Consider the following 17,588-nt stretch of genomic DNA (forward strand, 5'->3'; position numbering starts at 1 on the left):
TCCAGTTCTACACAAACAACAGATTTGCCAAAAATAGATTGAACTGCCTCCGGCTTCATCATCAACTTTAATGACTTTTCTTCGGATTCATCTGATCCACCTGAACTTCCACCTCTACCATTCTGGATGAGACTACATGTTTTCTAACTTTGCCTGAAAAATACATACTTGTTCCTTCTTGGCTATACCTTCAGATTACAATCTCAATACTTTCCTTAGTCCTTTGGATTGGTTTTGTGACAGTCTTTTTTCTTGCACATGAACAGACACTATCTCTCTGATCTTTCTGCTGTGCAACTGGTGAACTTGGTTATTCATCACCCAAAGTGCAAATAGACCTTTCCCTGGTGAACATTTCAGCTGTTCCAGTTCCTGTCCGTTCCAGATTGTTTGGGATAGGGTATCGCATGATGTATTGGGACCTATAGAACTTTTACAGATACCATATGTTTTTTGTATATCTCTGAATGACAGTATCACCCCTAATACTGTTTCTGCAGATTGGGATATTGATACAGTGCATGAAATGCTAGAAGATATTGCGCATTCTGCAGCTTTTTCTCCTGATGAACTGTACAAAGGCACATCTAAATATGATGAAATGTTCTGTTTTCAGCATTATGGGGATCATTTCTTACATAAAGCAAATATTCCACTTGCAGTATTTAATTACACACAATGGGAACACTACCCTGTATCACCACTGGGTAGTTCAAAGACGTTTGTACAGAAGTTTGCTTATTTTCTAGTTATGATACATCTGACCCTGCGTCTTATTTTTAGAAGCTTGCACTTTCACCTGCAAAGAAAAATATGCTGACACTCAGCTGATATATTCTGCTTCTTTCTTTTCACAGCTGTCCACACAAGGGTTTGACTTTTTAAGGGACACTGTAGATATGACATCCATTTGGGGAACGAAGGGTTGGAAGATTCATGGAAATGAGGCTTCGTTTAGAGCATGCCTTATACCACATCAGATGATGTTCCTCAACACAACTATGCAGCAAAAACCATGCCTTAGTTTAGCTAAGACCAAAGTCTGAAGCATACCAAGCATTCCCACATTTGCAAACTGGTGACAGTTTACAAGATAAATGGAGGAACACTAGATGCCAACCTACGCAATGGTTTTTTCAATTCATCAGCTACCAAGGGGATGGTTAGTGTGGCCGTTAGAGACCGTTCAAGACTAATGGATGTCTGACACGGTTCTTGGGTAACACCAACGGGTTTAAGATTAGCAGCCTTGACCCGCGCAATGTGCAGACAGAACACTAAGGGTGGGAACAACTTACAGTGTTGGAAAGTTGTGCCTTGATTGGCTAAAAACCATTGATCCAGGTGAAACAGCATTTGTCCCTTCTTTCTGATGACATGGAACTACGGGACTTTTTATTAGGTCCTCGAAAACCACATCAAAAGCGCTTCTTGTATGCAATATACAATGAGATACAGAAGGTCTTACAGCAGGAGGCTCCTAATAGATTGCGCAAAATTGGCGGGGCTAATATGGAAAGGGCACAAGCAATGGTTGTTAATGGTATAACTACCTTGTCCTACCTTGTCCTCTAGGATATACTCTCTGCGTAACATTATGTTGTTGGCAATATACATTATACAACACGACATGTACGCATTACAACATGGATAGTCACAGCTTAGATCGATCATGCTGCTAAATTGGACACTCCAGTCACTTTGTTTTGGGTGCGTACCATGGTGACATATTAATGGCATCAGCCTGTTTTCACCATACAATCTTACAAAACAGCAAAGGATACAACATACACTATGTTACACATAGAGAAGCTAGAAAAATTACTTTTCACGGTTGTGAAAACAGCCTCTGCGGATTGAATAATCCACAGGTTTGTTACTCTGCCGATTTCAATATTTATTTTCCAATCCTGCTTACAACATCAGGTAGGCAGATACGACTATGAGAGGGGTCGGTACATGATCATGGATTTTACCTAAATTCCATTGTCGGAATAGGGAGTCTGAAGTTTTTCTTAGTGGGAGCACTTTGGGTAATTTCTTAGTTTGCAAGGAAGTTTCACTTCCTGGTTCATGTAATGCGTCCATGACAAACTTATTGTTTTTCACCAGCGGCCATGAACCATCTGACTTTCAGATTGCTCTCTAATAATAATAAGAAGAAGAAATTTGTAGAGCGCATGGTTACGCCATCTCGGCGTGTCCCCGCGCTGGGTGAGAAGAAATGACATAGCCAGATTTAGGACCACTTCATGCTAGCCGGAAAACAGATATGTCTTAAGCAGCTTTCGAAATTTCGCTTCAGGGCATTCCAACCTCAGTTTTTGCGGGAGCTTATTCCAGGTCAGAGCAGCCTGGAACCTGAAAGAACGGCCCCCCATTCTGGCCTTTTTTACTTTAGGGATTACCAACAGCCCCGTCCCACTGGATCTAAGAGACCTCCTAGGCACATACCTGGTGACCAAGTCGCTCAGGTAGGCAGGGCCAGTGTTCTGAGATATACGGAGGCAAATGCATAATGCCTTAAACATAACTCTTTCCCTAACTGGGAGCCAGTGCAGTGAGTCCAGGGCTTTTTTTAAGCTGCTCTCCTAGGCTGCATAAGAACCATGGGAGTTATTTGATGATGAACGATCAAAGTTGTTGCAGCATGACACCAGGAATAGCATATCTTGTTACTGTTTCCGCCATTGTGATTTGTTATAGGCAAGTACTGTTTCCCCTTCTGACGCTTTGAACTTTCGATAAAGCTTTCAAATTTGCACTTTGACGCCCTGAGCAGATTGAAATCCTTATTGTTTCAGAAAGATGTGACCTCAACACCTGCAAAGGAGACGTTTTATCTTCTAGTTGCAAGGTCTTCTTCTGAAAGACTGTAGAAACTCCTCACTAATTTCACATTACGTTTTGGAGAATAGGTATATCACATTTGTAACATATCTAATGCTGCAGGGTAGCAGACTTTTTAAAAATCATAGGATCTGGTTTGGTTAGTACCTTCCAGTCAGTCTTTGGGATCATTCCATCATTCACTCACTCTATGCTTGGAAGGATTTTTAGAGGTCTTCCACTGGTCCTGCTCCTGATTGTAGGGACATTGATTTTATTTTTTCTGCTCTGCATTGAATGTCCCACTGTGTGATCAAATGGAACTAGCACTACCACTTGTGTTTCTGTGCCGTGAACACATCGTACAATGCTTTGGCGCACCCTTGCTTTAGAAACTGAATGAGCACTGGTTCTTGTCCTTTCAACCTGTCTGGCTACACTGCTTGCAGCTGGTATTCTGCTGTCTGCTGTGCACTTTTGAGAGTGCCTTGACATATGCTTGGGAACACAACTGGTTCGACCTCTCGACAAGGAAGTACTGGTGGTCCTTCTGAAGGCCCTTTCGTATTTGTGTCCCCTGCTTTTGCCATTGCTCCTAAGTGCTTTCTACGAGCCCTCTTGGGATGCTTGTGCTCCTGGTGAATTTGATCCTGGCCCTGGTTCTGTGAATTTTGCACAGGCCATGGTTCTTTCTTCAGCGGCTGCTATGGGGAATGGATAGGTTCATGTGTGCTCCATAAATTTGCTCAGAGGTGTGCTTGTGGGAACATCGTCATCGGTAGCTGGGCACATCAATCTTTCGTCTACCTCTCAGAACATGTAAACAATCTGCCAGTTTTGAGTGGTTGAAATGTTTTAATTCTGACTTGTTTTTAACATCCTAAATTGTTTCAAATTACATTATTTGTAACATTTAATTGTATTAACTTTAACATATTTTAAATTGTGGCTTTCTGAATGCTTTGGTTTCAAATGTAATAGTTTTAGCAAACATATATATTGATAGCATTGCTGCGCATTGTTTTTTTAGTAGTTTTGGATAGCTTTAGTTGACTCACGTCCGAGGAGTGAGTGTCATGTGTCTGGGTTAGGACCAGGAAGGAGCGCCAACATTTACATGTACACCTTTCTTAAGTTGCCTTCTTTTCTTACACATCGACCTTTGACACACATTTGCTTGGGTGACTGTGCAAGATTAGTTTCTCTGAAACCATATTGCTTGCATGTCAACTTCTTAGGAACACTTTCACAACACCTTGAACATTTAGTGCAAGGCCTAAGCGTACATTGTGAAAATTTTGTTTGTTGATCATCCGTAAGGCGACACAACTATCACAAGAGGATAAACAATGTCAGCATGGCTGATGCTTTAGCACAGAAGCATGGGTGCTGTTTATTATAAATACACAACCGTTTCCTGGATTCGGGAGACGAGCACTCTGCTGTCCTTCCCTTTGCGAGGAGGGAGGTCCAACTTGTTCTCATGACGTGGATCTGCATACACTTACCCTCGTGTACTGGAGAGTTAGATCATCCAGTAAGAGATTTGACATATCGTCCGCTCTAGGCAAATTAGTTAGGGAGCACATAGTAGGAGTACACTACACACATTACTTATATGCCTGCATACATACCCTGTTTTAGCAGAAAGGTGGAGTTGTTTATCCTTTTCTGTATTCTTGTAATGCTAATTAATCTCATCTGCTTCTATCTATAATCATTGCAGCACATGACTACTATACAAAAATCACAATGGTTCAATAAATACTGAAACTCCTCTTTGTGCATTTCTTGTGTATCTCTCAGGTACGCACAAGTGACTTAGCGAAATGGTTCTAGAACTGTTACCAAAATTCATGAGGGAGTCAGGATTGTCATGGTCTGAGGTTGCAGACACATTTGTTATCCTGTGGGGATAGAAGTGAAAATGGTGCACTGTGAGCTAGCAGGACTATAAGCCAGCATATCCTAAGGGTGTACACAGAATCAGTCTGGCACAATCCTAATGTTTATGCTGTCCAACAAACACACAATATACCAGTAAGGTACAAACCATACAACACCAGTATATTGGGTATTCTTGATTAATTGGTACAAGTTAGTAGAAAAAACAGCCGTCATCATTTGGTAAAACGGCTATACACACACACTCGCTCACTCACCGGCTCTTTTTTCTCTCTCTTTGTAAAGCTATGTATTGGTGCTATATTGTAATGCTAACTACCCTCAACTGCTCTTATGGACCTTCCTTTCCTCAATCTCCCAGACAGTCATTCCCACACACCTTTCCAACCTTTCCATTCCCTTTCATTCACTAGCACATACATTGTCTTAAGAGAATACATTGAATTGTCGTCTTTCTCCTATTTGGTGACACACACCTGTTACAGAAGTTGTTGAGTGCTTCTTTAGGGTTGGTTATTTGGTGGTTTTGTTTCTCCCCTGCTCCAAACATGTTGAGTGGAATCACAAACTGTGCAACATCAAGGAATGAATATCATATTCATGCATGTCATGAACATGAAACACCTTTTGATTGGTTTACAAACTTAAAAAGAAGAATCTAGGGCATAAATAGAACAGTATTCTGATGTGTTGTGAGGACGTGTAGGTGGAACTGAGAATCTTGATATCTAGGTTTGACCCTATGTTCTTCAGTCTCCTGGTCTTACTGTAGATGGTCTCATTTTACATTCACCTTCATAACTGTTTAAAATCATTTACCACACTTTCAGTCACCACTCAGTTCCCACATTCCCACTTTCATGCAAGTTGCTTTGTGGTGTATAAGAGGGTGCCAATATTCTAGCACAGTTTGACAACAGAAAGTAAAAAAATAGTATTGTTGTTATAGCTTCCCTTTCTCTTCTTCAGTATGGTTGAGATCTTGATTGCTGGACCAAAAAGCTCCTACGAAGGAAACTATGGATGGTCCTAGGAAATTGGCATTCCAGCATTGTGAAGAGGCCACAAGATAATATGGACACTTTAGAAAATATGCAGCAACGGAACTGTAGTACATTTACTGCAGCAGTTTAAGTGTTCTATAATGCAATGCTCAGACTTGTACATTCAATCAATCGCATATTGAAAAGCACTGTTAATCACCCATCAGGGTATACAGGTGCTAGTTGTAGGGTTTAGTCAAAAGGCAGGTCTTGAGTTTCTTCATAAATTCTGCCAGGAAGGGTGATGTGCCGAGGTTGATGGGAAGGTTGTTCCAGGAATTGGCGGTGAGGTAGGAGAGGGAACAGCCTCCACTGTGGCTACGCCGGATGCAAGGGAGGTGGAGTGCAGGTCTCTGGAGGGTTGGTGGATGTTCAGGCGGTGGTTGATGTATGCTGGTCCTTGGTTGTGGAGGGCTTTGTAGGCGTGTGTCAACATTTTGAATTGGAACCTTTTCTGGAGGGGGAGCCAGTGAAGGTTTCTGAGGTGAGGGGTTATGTATGTCCATTTGGGTAGCTTGAGGATGAGGCTGGATGTTGAGTTCTGTATCATCTGGAGTCTCCTTGTGAGTTGGGCAGTGGTTCCTGCGCACAGTGTGTTACCGTAGTCCAGACCACTGTAGACTAGGGTTTGAGCAATGGTTTTTCTTGTTTGAATGGGGAGCCATTTGACGATTCTCTGGAGCATGCGGAGGGTGTTGAAGCATGTAGAGGAGACTGCATTAATCTGTTGTTTCATGGTGAGCTTGCTGGCCAGGATGATGCTGAGGTTGCGGGCATGGTCTGTTGGTGTGAGGGTGGGGTCGAGTTCAGCAGGCCACCAGGTGCCGTTCCACAGGGATGCGTTGTTACCAAAGATCAGCACTTCGGTATTGTCCGTATTAAGCCTCAGACAACTGGTCTTCAGCCAATCGGCACACTCATCATATAGTTGTGGAAGTTGGTCCTCGTGGTGAAGGGGTCTGCACAGAGTGAGAAGATGAGTTTGGTGTCGTCGGGGTAGGATATGATGTTGATGTTAATGGTTCTGGCGATGACCACTTCGGGTGTCATATAGGTGTTGAAGAGGGTGGGGCTGACGAATGAATCTTGGGGGACACCGCAAATGGTGTTCCTTGGTTCTGAAGTGAAGGGGGTAGGCGGATTCTCTGATTTTCTACCGTGAGGAATGATGTGATCCATCTGAGGGCGTCTCACTAGATCCCAATGTGATGCAATCTCTTGATGAGCGTGTGGTGGGATACGGTGACGAATGCTGCAGAAAGGTTGGGAAGGATCAGTGCCTCTGATTCTCCCGTGTCGAGGAAGGTGTCAATGGTGGTGATCAGGGGGGTCTCAGTGCTGTGGTTGGCACGGAAGCCAGATTTGGAAGTGTTGCAGGTTGTTTCTCCGCGGATATTCGCTGAGCTGACGGTCAATGACTTTCTCGAGGACTTTGGTGGGAAAAGGGAGCAATTAGATGAAGCGGTAGTTTTGGAGTTTGCTGGGATCGGCAGATGGCTTCTTTAGGAGAGTCTGACATGTTTCTATGCATCAGGGAAGGTGGCTGTGGAGATGGATGCAATCAAGATGGTGGTGAGTTGGTGGCTGATCTCCTTGCTTCCAAAGTTGAAGAGGCGATGGGGGGTGCTCCCGAATGGATGGAGTTTATTATGGTTGTGGTGTTCTGGGTGGTGAGCTGTTCCCATGGTTTGAGCAGATGGCCTGGGATGGCATCCGTAGGAGTGAGGAGGCTGTAGAAAGTTGGTAGATTGGGGTTCGAAGTTCCTGTAGATGGTGGATATCTTGTTGTGGAAATTGTTCGCTAGCTTGTTGCAGTGAATCAGATCCCTGATCAGATTCACCAAAGCAGATCTCCCGGACAACCACTGTGTTTGCCTTGTACCTTGCGTGTGTTACATTTTCAGTTAGCTCTCATTTGATAGCAGTGCTGCTGAAAATCTTTAAAGATGCTTTTTACAAGATCTTCTAAATTTGTATGCAAATAAATGTCTTTGTGTTACAGAACTGCTTCTGATGCTTTCTCTGAATATTCATAAACATGTACTACTACTAAATTTTTAAAGGACAGGAACTAGAATATACGCAATGCAGAATTAAGGGATACATTTTCTGGACAACACAATTGAGCACTATCATGTATGGTGCTGTGGGAGAAGTACTGCCCTTCCGAGTAGCCTAAAAGTCATTATATTTAATAAAATAGTGTTCCCCACAAGACACTGATTGTATTATAATTTAGCAACATGCTTACAATGTTTTCCCTCACCTGTTTTGTTAAAGTTACTTTATGAAGGTTACCTTGAGAGCTATGACGTTCTCTACACACTACAGTATTTTTACTGCTTTAGCATGGGTTTAACATTCATCAGATCTTATGATGTGTCCCATTAGGATCGCCATATAACATATATTCTTCAACATCTACCTCCACAACTCCTAAGTAACATCAGTGACTACAACACCCTGCACCATTAGCGTACTGGTACACATTCCTATGTTCACAGCACCAATAAGCAGAACTAACATCAGGACTTAGAAATTTTTATTCTCTGCCATCGAATTATGGATTACCATTGACTTCCTGAAAAAGGAAAATGCTCATACCTGAAGCAATAGACACAATTAGTCTCCTCCTTGTCTAAATTTCCCCAGCCCTTCAGTTCAATTTTCTAATTCTCATCAGTTACAGTAAATGGTTTTGGAATACTATCCGTAGATTTCCCATCATCCATATACAGAGGTTGTGACATCACTGAATTTCCCGTCATCTATTTGCACAAGAAGTGACATCACTGGTTCCCCTCCAAACCATCTTTAAAAGAAGAAGACAAGCAGGAGGAGTCATTTCCATCATCCCAATGCACAAGAAGTGGCATAATTGGATTTCCCATCATCCAGCTACAAAGGAAGTGACTTCACTGAATTTTCTATCCCCCACCTGTGCTGTAAATGGCATCACTGGTTTCCCGCAAAAACAGTCTTTGAAAGAATAAGCCAGGCAGACAGAGACATTTCCATCATTTATCTGCACAGAAAGTCACACTATTGGATTTCCCATTATCCATGTGAAGAAAGTGACATCACTGTTTTCTGCCAAAATGGTCTTTAATAGAAGAATCAAAACAAGAGAAGTCATTTCCATCATCTATGTGCCCAGGGTTTAACATCACTGGATTTCCCATCATTCTTCTGCAGAGGAAGTGACATTAATGGATTTCCCATCATACAGTTGCCCAGGAAGTGACATCACTGCCGAAACAGTCTTTAAAAGAAGAAGCCAAGCAAGAGGGGTCATTTCCATTATCACTCTGCACAAGAAGTGACATCACAGGATTTCCCATCATCCATCTGCACAGTAACTCACACAGTCCTGCAACCACCCATACAACACTTCACACTCACAAGCTTGCTCCTCAACACCAGCTCACTCATCAAAAACGACCCAGAGATCTGGGACATGCTGCATGACAATGCTCCTGACCTGCTTTTCCTCACAGAAACTTGTCTGAACCCTGCATCAGTACCTGACTTCGCTACAGCCTCTCTCATCTCCCCCGCATGCAAGATTGGTAGGCAGGATGGACTTCACAAGCCTAGTGGTGGAATCACCATCATCCACAAGAACGCTATCAGCTGCACCACATCCATAGACACATTGTCCTCCAACTTGGAACAACTGTCTTTCAAGCTACATGTCACTGCCACATTTACCCTACGTGGCACTCTCATCTACAGACTACCAGGACCGCGCAACAACATCATTACAGACTTCGGTGCATCACTTGACTTTGATGCTAACAACTGCATCCTACTCAGAGACTTCATCTCCCACCTGGAAGACCATGCTGGCCCCACCTCAAGTGCAAAAACAACAAGCTTGAATTAATTTCAGCCACTGGCAATTGCTCAGGGCTGCATCCCAGTCCATAATTTTTCACCCACTGTCCCACCTCAGTTTGCACTCAGCCATATGCAAATCAGTATTGACCTCGCTCCTTATGGGAACAGTCCAGCACAAACTGCAAAGCCAGGTTCTCACTGAACCAGAGCACAAGCAACCCCGGACAGTTTTCTCTCTTGTTATGGGCTCATAAGCTGGGTATAGCTTGGTTCCCAGGGCACAGTGACCTCGGGCCTACGTCTTAGCATACCATAGGACACCAAATGCAAAACAACAGGGTGATGTATGGAATGCTTAAATCAATCTGAGTTACTGGCAAATTGCTCAAGCAGCATCCCAATCCATCTTTTTTTCCCACCATGCCCCCTCAGATTGAACCCAGCCATATGCAAATCAGTCTTTACTGTGCTCTTCATGGGAACAGTCTAGCACGAACTGCCAAGCCAGGTCCTCCATGAACCAGAACACAAGAAACCAAGGAACAGTTTTGCCCTTCTTATGGGCTTATTCGCTGGGTATAGCTTAGTTCCAGTGTCACAGTGAGCCTGGAACCCACGTCTGGGCATACCTGGTGCACCTAGAACATCAGATGCAATTAATCCCAGCTGCTGGCAGTCGCTCGGGCAGCATCCCAATCTATCGCTTTTTGTCCACCATCCCACCTTAGTTTGGACCCAGCCATATGAAAATCGGTCTTGAACCTGCTCCTCATGGGAAATGTCCGTCCAAAACTGCCAAGCCAGGTCTTCCCTTACCAGAACATAAGCCGCCCAGCACCAGTTTCTCCCTTATTATGGGCTCATCAGCCTGGTATGGCTTGGTTTCAGTGGCATAGGGAGCCCAGGACCCAAGTCTGAGCATACTGGGGCCCTTAGGGCAGCAAATGAAAAAACAAGAAGGTGTTCGAGGGAAAGCTTGAATTAATCTCAGCCACTGGCAGTTGATCTCCCTGCTACCATTCCCAGCCAAGGTTTTAGAGAAAATCATCAACAGTCTTGTCAACGACCACCAACTACTCAAACCCAACCACAGCACGGAAACTGCCATCATCTCTGCCATGGATTACATTCACATGACTCTAGACAGAGGAGACACGGCGGCCCTCATCCTCCTTGACCTTTCCACTTGACAGAGTCTCCCACCCCATCCTCATCCAATGCCGACACGCCATCAGAAATCAGGTACATTCGCACCAATGAATTTGCTCCTTCCTGACTGGAAGGACCCACTCAGTCAGTCACTGCCTCAAGCTTCCATACCCTGAAGATGCTGAGGAAGATTTCAAAATGGTTCCCAATCAGCACCTGAAAACTGTCATGCGGCCCCTGGTCACAAGCAAGCTTTACTATGTGAATACCCTTTGCCTGGGATCAATGAAAATCTCACCAGAGAGTTGCATACCATTCAGAACTCGGTGGTCAGAATCACTCTCAACCTTTCAAGTCACCCTCACATCACACTGCACTTGAAGGAGCTCTACTGGCTCACCATTCACAAACGAGCTCATTTCAAACTCCTCACCCACTCCTTTAAAGCACTACATTACACTGGCCCAGCATACTTCAACAATTGCATCTTCTTTCACAAACCTTTCAGACAGCTCCACTCGTCCGGACTCCTCCTTGTACGTATCCAATGTATACGGAAAACCAGATCCGGTGGTACATAGCATAATACAACACAACATTACCAAAAATTACCTTGTCGGGGGTGGGGGGCGCTAGATGGCGCACAACCAAGATGGCCGCAAGCCTGTTAGGCCCTGGCTACTTGGCTCATCTCTTTTTCATTTCTCCTGTACCCCTGCTGTGTAATTACTATAAAGACATCGTGAACCGGGGGCGTGGACCCATTGTTTGCTCCGGTATGGGTTTTCATCGTGACTGCTAAATCTGAGCGAGAGGCGGAGCCTTGCAACCCAGACGGCGGAGCGCCTTTGCATCCTGTATGGAGCCCTGAAATGCAGTGGTAGTAACTGGAGTGCCGCGGCTTCACACGTGGGCGCTGGGCCGCTTTAAACGGGCTGCTGACGGCGGGGGAAGACAAACACATCAGCGACAAACATTTCATCTGCCACTGATCGGACCCTCATTGGCTTGCGGCGGTGAGAGCTGCGAGTGTGTGCATTGCACCCCGGGTGCAACGCGCCACGGAGCCCTTCTGGGTGGGCTGAAGGGCATGGTGTGAGGCGGGCGGGCCCCCCCCGGAGCAGAAGAGTGGCAATGAGTGTGCGGCCCGCGGGTAAAAAGCCCGCGTTGTGACCTGAAGCTGGCTGAGTCCCGCGGTTGTTGTGAGACACGTATTCCCAGCACCGGAAGTGATTTTACAGATTGCTTGATTGCTGCCATTGCCGCGGGAACGTGAAACACACTTGCCCAGATGCATCCTATCCTTGCTAGATTCGGGCTGCAAGTGGGGGCTGACGGCCGGCCTACATTGGCCTCCATCACCGCGCCCCTTTTAAAGACACCTCTGAAGCATACACAAGGGGGGCCTCAATACAGTGATTGGCTGTTTGCTGGGTTAACTACCTCTAGGAAATGTAAGAAATGCAACATTGAAGAAGAACTTGATTTTCAGGATTGTGATGGGGGAAGGCCTCTCCCCTATATGATCACAGCTGGTGAGAAATTGCGCATCACACCTCGCCTCTCCTCAACATTAGACATCTGAGACAAGGTGGGAGATCAGGGGAGACCATGAACTTTGCAGCATCTGTTGGAGGCGACGATGCATAGCTGGCGCTGCGACACTGCACCTATCTCCACTTCCTCTGGTCGTTGGCTCTACAACCTGGAAGACCTCTTGACACCTACCTAAGGTAGATCACACGATCACTTTGTCAGTCATGGGCACCGGACAGTAGACAACCAAAGCTGGTCTTTGACGCCAAGAGGGTAGCCACACGCTCCAATTCCGACTACTCTACTTCAAGTTTGAGAGATTTGAAGATAACTCCACTCCCAACGCAGGAAGACGATGTCAAGTCATTGCTTCTGGCTCTGCAACATAGTATGACTGACCAATCTGGGAGAATGGACACCATGAACACGCGCCTGGGTTTCCTCACCCAGAAGGTCAACAAACATGACGGACAGCTGAAAGAAGCGGAGCGGCGCATATCAGATAATGAGGACAATACCTTGCAGTTGCAGAATCAAGTCACCCAAATGGACAAACTTCTTAAAGTTATCGCAGCAAAAAATGAAGATTTGGAAGCCCGTAGCTGCCGCAATTATATAAGAAGCATGGGTATTCCAGAAAGCACCAATACGGGCCGCATGGAGGAGTATGTGGAGAGGCTGTTACGAGGTGCCAGTGAAGACAACCCATTCTCCTCCCAGTTCATAGTGGAACGGGCACACCGCTCCCTAGGGCCGAGACCACCACCTGGGGGGCCCCCCCAAGACCAATCGTGGCTCGTTTTCTTAATTACCACAATCGTGACGCTGCTTTGAAGCTGGCCAGAGAGCACAAGAACTTGTGATATGATGGAGTTGAGTTTACTATATTTCCAGACTTCACTGTGGCAGTACAAGAGACGCATCGCAAGTATTTGGGTGTGAAGCAAAAACTCCGGAAAGCCCAGCTTGAATATGCCATACTGTACCCGGCATGCTTGCGGGTCACTCACCGAGGTAAGAGCAGCATCTTTACTAATCCACACCAGGCGGAGGAATTCCTCAAATCAATCCAACGTCGCTCTCCTGGGACTGCATCGGATGACTGGATCACCAGATCGCCCTCTCCTCAAACAGACTGATGCCCTTCCCTACTCGGATAGGGAGTGCACTGTTGTATGGACCGTGTTTTTTTTTATATTCCGCGTAATCAGCGGTAATCTCCTTGACACATTTTGCCACTCAGAGCCCCCATGTGGCTGGAGCCTGTGGACTTGATGGCGACGGTGTACCAGACTGGAGACGACAAACAGACTGATGATGGCTGACTCCAGATAAGTGACTTTACTAGATTCCTGGAGTTTGTCTCCCCCCTGATGTCAACTTTATTGGTATTATTTCTCCAACATGGCAGGCGGTAACAACCTGCGAAGAGCCAAGTGACCCCCTCTTTGCCACCCCTGGCCTGCTTTATTCCCTGTTGTGGCACCAACCATACCCGGCTTCTGCTGGAGAGAGGAGTGGTGGTTTCTGTGTTGCCCTGGCGACCCCCCCATATAGGAAATCCTCCTTACCACTTGTTGTTTTATTTTTGTTCTAATTCCATGTAATGCATTAGTTGATTATGCATATATATTACTTAACAGGGGTTTGGATGGGTGGGCGATTCCCCGCACGATTGGGGTGCCGCGGTGGTTGGAGGTGGGTAACGTTCTGTTGCACTATTTTAAATGTTTTAATATGATGGAGCGTCAACTGAATATATTGGCACACATGGCACTTCTTGCAGACCGATACTCGCATATGGCACCATATACTATCTATTCCCAAAATGAGCATGCCTTCGAAAGCTGATCCCTTGAAGATTAATCTATGTACATGGAATGTTAGAGACCTGGGTGATCCCCGCAAATGTAGGCAACTTTTATCCTACATGGACCGACACCAAATACATATAGCGGCACTCCAGGAAACGCACACTACGCCCCATGGTGGGTCCTGCTTTGGAACTAGGTGGGCGTCGATAAGGATATTCTCCTCGTATTCATCCTACTCAAGGGGCACATTATTATTAATTAAAAAAGGTATCCCGTTTGTCTTTGGAGGCTCACTGAGTGACTCCGCGGGTAGATATTGCCTGATTTGGGGCACTCTAGGTATGCAATCCCTCACATTGGTATGTTGCTACGGTCCCAACACCGATTACCCTGACTATTACACTTCCTTTTAGGGACAGATCCTAAAAGTTGGTTCCACTCATATCATTTGTGGAGGGGAGTTTAACCGCACCACTACACACAGAAGCAGGAAACTCTCACACAGATCCTCCAAGCTCATGGACTAGTTGACGCATGGCGGCATTGGCACCCAGGGAGGAGAGAAGGCACGTATCACACTACTGCCCGAGCTGCCTGGTCTCGTTTAGACTGTTGGTTGGTCACCAAAGGGGTGGCCCTTGGCTAACATCCGTGACGCACATGACTAGGACAATCTCAGATCACTCGCCCGTGCTCTTACAGTTAACTCTCCCCTGCATTACTGCCCCCCCATTCAGTTGGAGACTGGTTCCCAAAGCGCTCTTAGACATGGTATTCAAGGCTGAACTAGGAGAGGAGATCTCAGAATTTTTTTATCGTAATAAAGGGTCTGTGGCTAGTATAGGTACTCTTTGGGAAGCTTTTAAAGTGACCATTTGTGGTTTTTGTATGGCAAAGAGTTTTGGGGTACTTAGGGACATAAGACGCAATTTACATAGACTAGAGGGAGTGCTCAAGTTGTTGGAAGCGGATATGTGACAAGACCCGTCGGGTGCACGGAGGGCTGACCTTCGAAACACACTCACCGAATATATGGAGACTGCTGAACGGGAAACTTGATTTTGCGGGAAACATTTCACTGCATGCCAATATGGGGGAGGTGAGAGGCCAGGTAAGGCACTGTCTCAGAGCATACAACAACCGAAATTCTCTAATTATATTTTGGAGGTGCTGGATACATCTGAAACGCGCCATAAGGATAGTCGCGACATTTTAGACACATGTACATCATTCTATGAGGCATTCTATACCTCCAGATGTTCCGCCCCCCCGGGCTTCAGCCCTTTTCTAAATGACATCGCCCTGGGATGGCTGGGAGACACCCAACAGAAGTTTCTAGCCGCACCTTTCGAGGTGGATGAGTTAAGAGAAGCGATTATGCAAATGAAATCTGGCAGGGCCCCGGGGTCTGACGGGATACCGGGTAATTTTTTACAAAGTCTACATTGAACAGCTGATACCTATATTGAGTGCAGTCTATGAGGAATAACTGGAGTCTCAAATTTTGCCAGCATCCACGAGAGAGGCCCTCATCATCTCCCTGCCAAAACCTGACAAAGCTGCGGATCAATGTGATTCGTATAGACCTCTATCCCTAATTCACACGGATGCGAAGATCCCTATTAATGGAAAAGTTAGTTTTGCCGGATCAAGTGGGTGTTATACGGGAAGGGCTACGTCTCATAATTTGCGTACGCTGTTTTCGGTTATGCACAGTGTCGACCCGCAGCTGGCAATCGTGGCCGTCTTTTTTGACGCCACAAAAGCCTTTGAATCGGTCGAATGGGATTACCTGTTTACCATTTTGCAATGCATGGGACTCTCGATTGGGTTCCTATAGTGGATCTGACTTCTATATAACTCCCCCATGCCCAGGGTATGCGTGAATGGGCATGTCTCCTCCTCCATTAGACTTACGAGGGGCCCCAGAAGGGATGCCCTCTCTCCCTGCTACTATTTGCCCTTGCAATCGAAACCCTCGCTGCAAGACTCCGGCAACACCATTCGGAAAAAGCTCTTAGGTGCTTTCTACGCCCTTTCTTAGTCTCTTTATATGTGGTTGATGTCACTTTATATGTTAAAGACCCGATACATAATCTTAACCTGTTGCTGCGCGAATTTATACGATTTGGCGGCCTGTCTGGTATCGTCATTAACTGGGCTAAATCGCAAATATTTCCACTAACTGCACTGTCGAAGCCCTTCCATGCAGAATACCCCATAGAATGGTGTACTGAACAGGTGAAATATTTGGGGGTACAGGTTACTCCGGAGTAATTATGGGTGTGCATTAGAGCAAGTCACAAACTGTGTCAATAGGTGGATAGCCTTGCCCCTCACAATGGCTGAGCGCATCTTGCTTATCAAAATGATCATACTTCCCAAATTTTATATCTTTTCTTAAATATTCCCCTATACCCTGGCCGGCCCTTTTTTACAATGTTAAGAACTGAGCTCATAAGACTTGTTTTGGGGGTCAAGCAACCACGATTACAGTGGGAGATCCTAACTAGGTCATTCTCACAAGGAGGCTTTGACGTACCGAATTTTGAATTGCATTATCTATGTGCATAGGCGCACTTTGCAGATTATTGGGTTCACACCCCCGCCCCCCCCCAGGTACACACCTCAGGTAGCCACAGAGCATTGGCTGGCACATCCAATCCCACTCGACGGTGTAATCCTGGCTGAACCTGAGAGTAGGGCTGAAGGGCCATCTTCAGTAGACTGCACTATTAAAGCCTGGCAGCGCCTCCTTCAAATACTCAAGGCACCAATGCTTTACTCTCTGGTGCTCCCCCTTACATATCTGCGGATGCCACTATTATCGGAGGGCATCTTCTCCAAGATGAAATCCCAATTCCAGATTCATAACTGGGGAGATCTTTATCTAGATGGCACATTTAAGAACATGACACAACTTTTTCAAAAAGCACAAGCCTCCTCCATGGATATATTCCTATATGTGCGATTGAGACAGGTTATTCAAGAAAACACACCGTCATACCCGAGAGAACCCCCTACAGTTGCACCATTACATCATGTATTGCGCGCCCCTGAAGCCTCCCATCTAGTGTCAACTCTATACCACAGCTTATATACAGATATGGATTATAAACCTTGCCCAGCTCGTGCCAAATGGTGCATGGAACTGGGATGCGATATTACGGACCAGCAATGGGATTATTGCTGCAAGCAAATAGAGCTCATCTCCTCAAACAGCCTTAGCGCCTACATAAAAGTCACACGTACATGTATAAAACTAATACTACCACTCTGGGTGGGTGGTGCGATGGATAACCTATTGTATAACTGAACTGTTCCCTATAGATTCCTATGCTCACTTGCTTTTCAGGATGCAACAATAACTTAACTGCTGACTGGGAACATGATCGGAAACAGGTCTTCTGCTGAACTTTCAAGATGCCTAGAAAAGCTGAATCAGGGACGAATGCTTAAAACACACATATCA

At 45.5% G+C, this 17,588-nt stretch overlaps 1 protein-coding gene across 1 annotated transcript in view; it reads left to right on the top strand.

Annotated features, from left to right (window-relative positions):
- The window catches only part of TTLL13 (tubulin tyrosine ligase like 13), a 609,087-nt gene that overhangs the window by 99,922 nt on the left and 491,577 nt on the right, over positions 1 to 17,588 (top strand).

Source organism: Lissotriton helveticus, chromosome 3_1, assembly GCF_964261635.1.
Source record: "Lissotriton helveticus chromosome 3_1, aLisHel1.1, whole genome shotgun sequence".
NCBI lineage: Eukaryota > Metazoa > Chordata > Amphibia > Caudata > Salamandridae > Lissotriton > Lissotriton helveticus.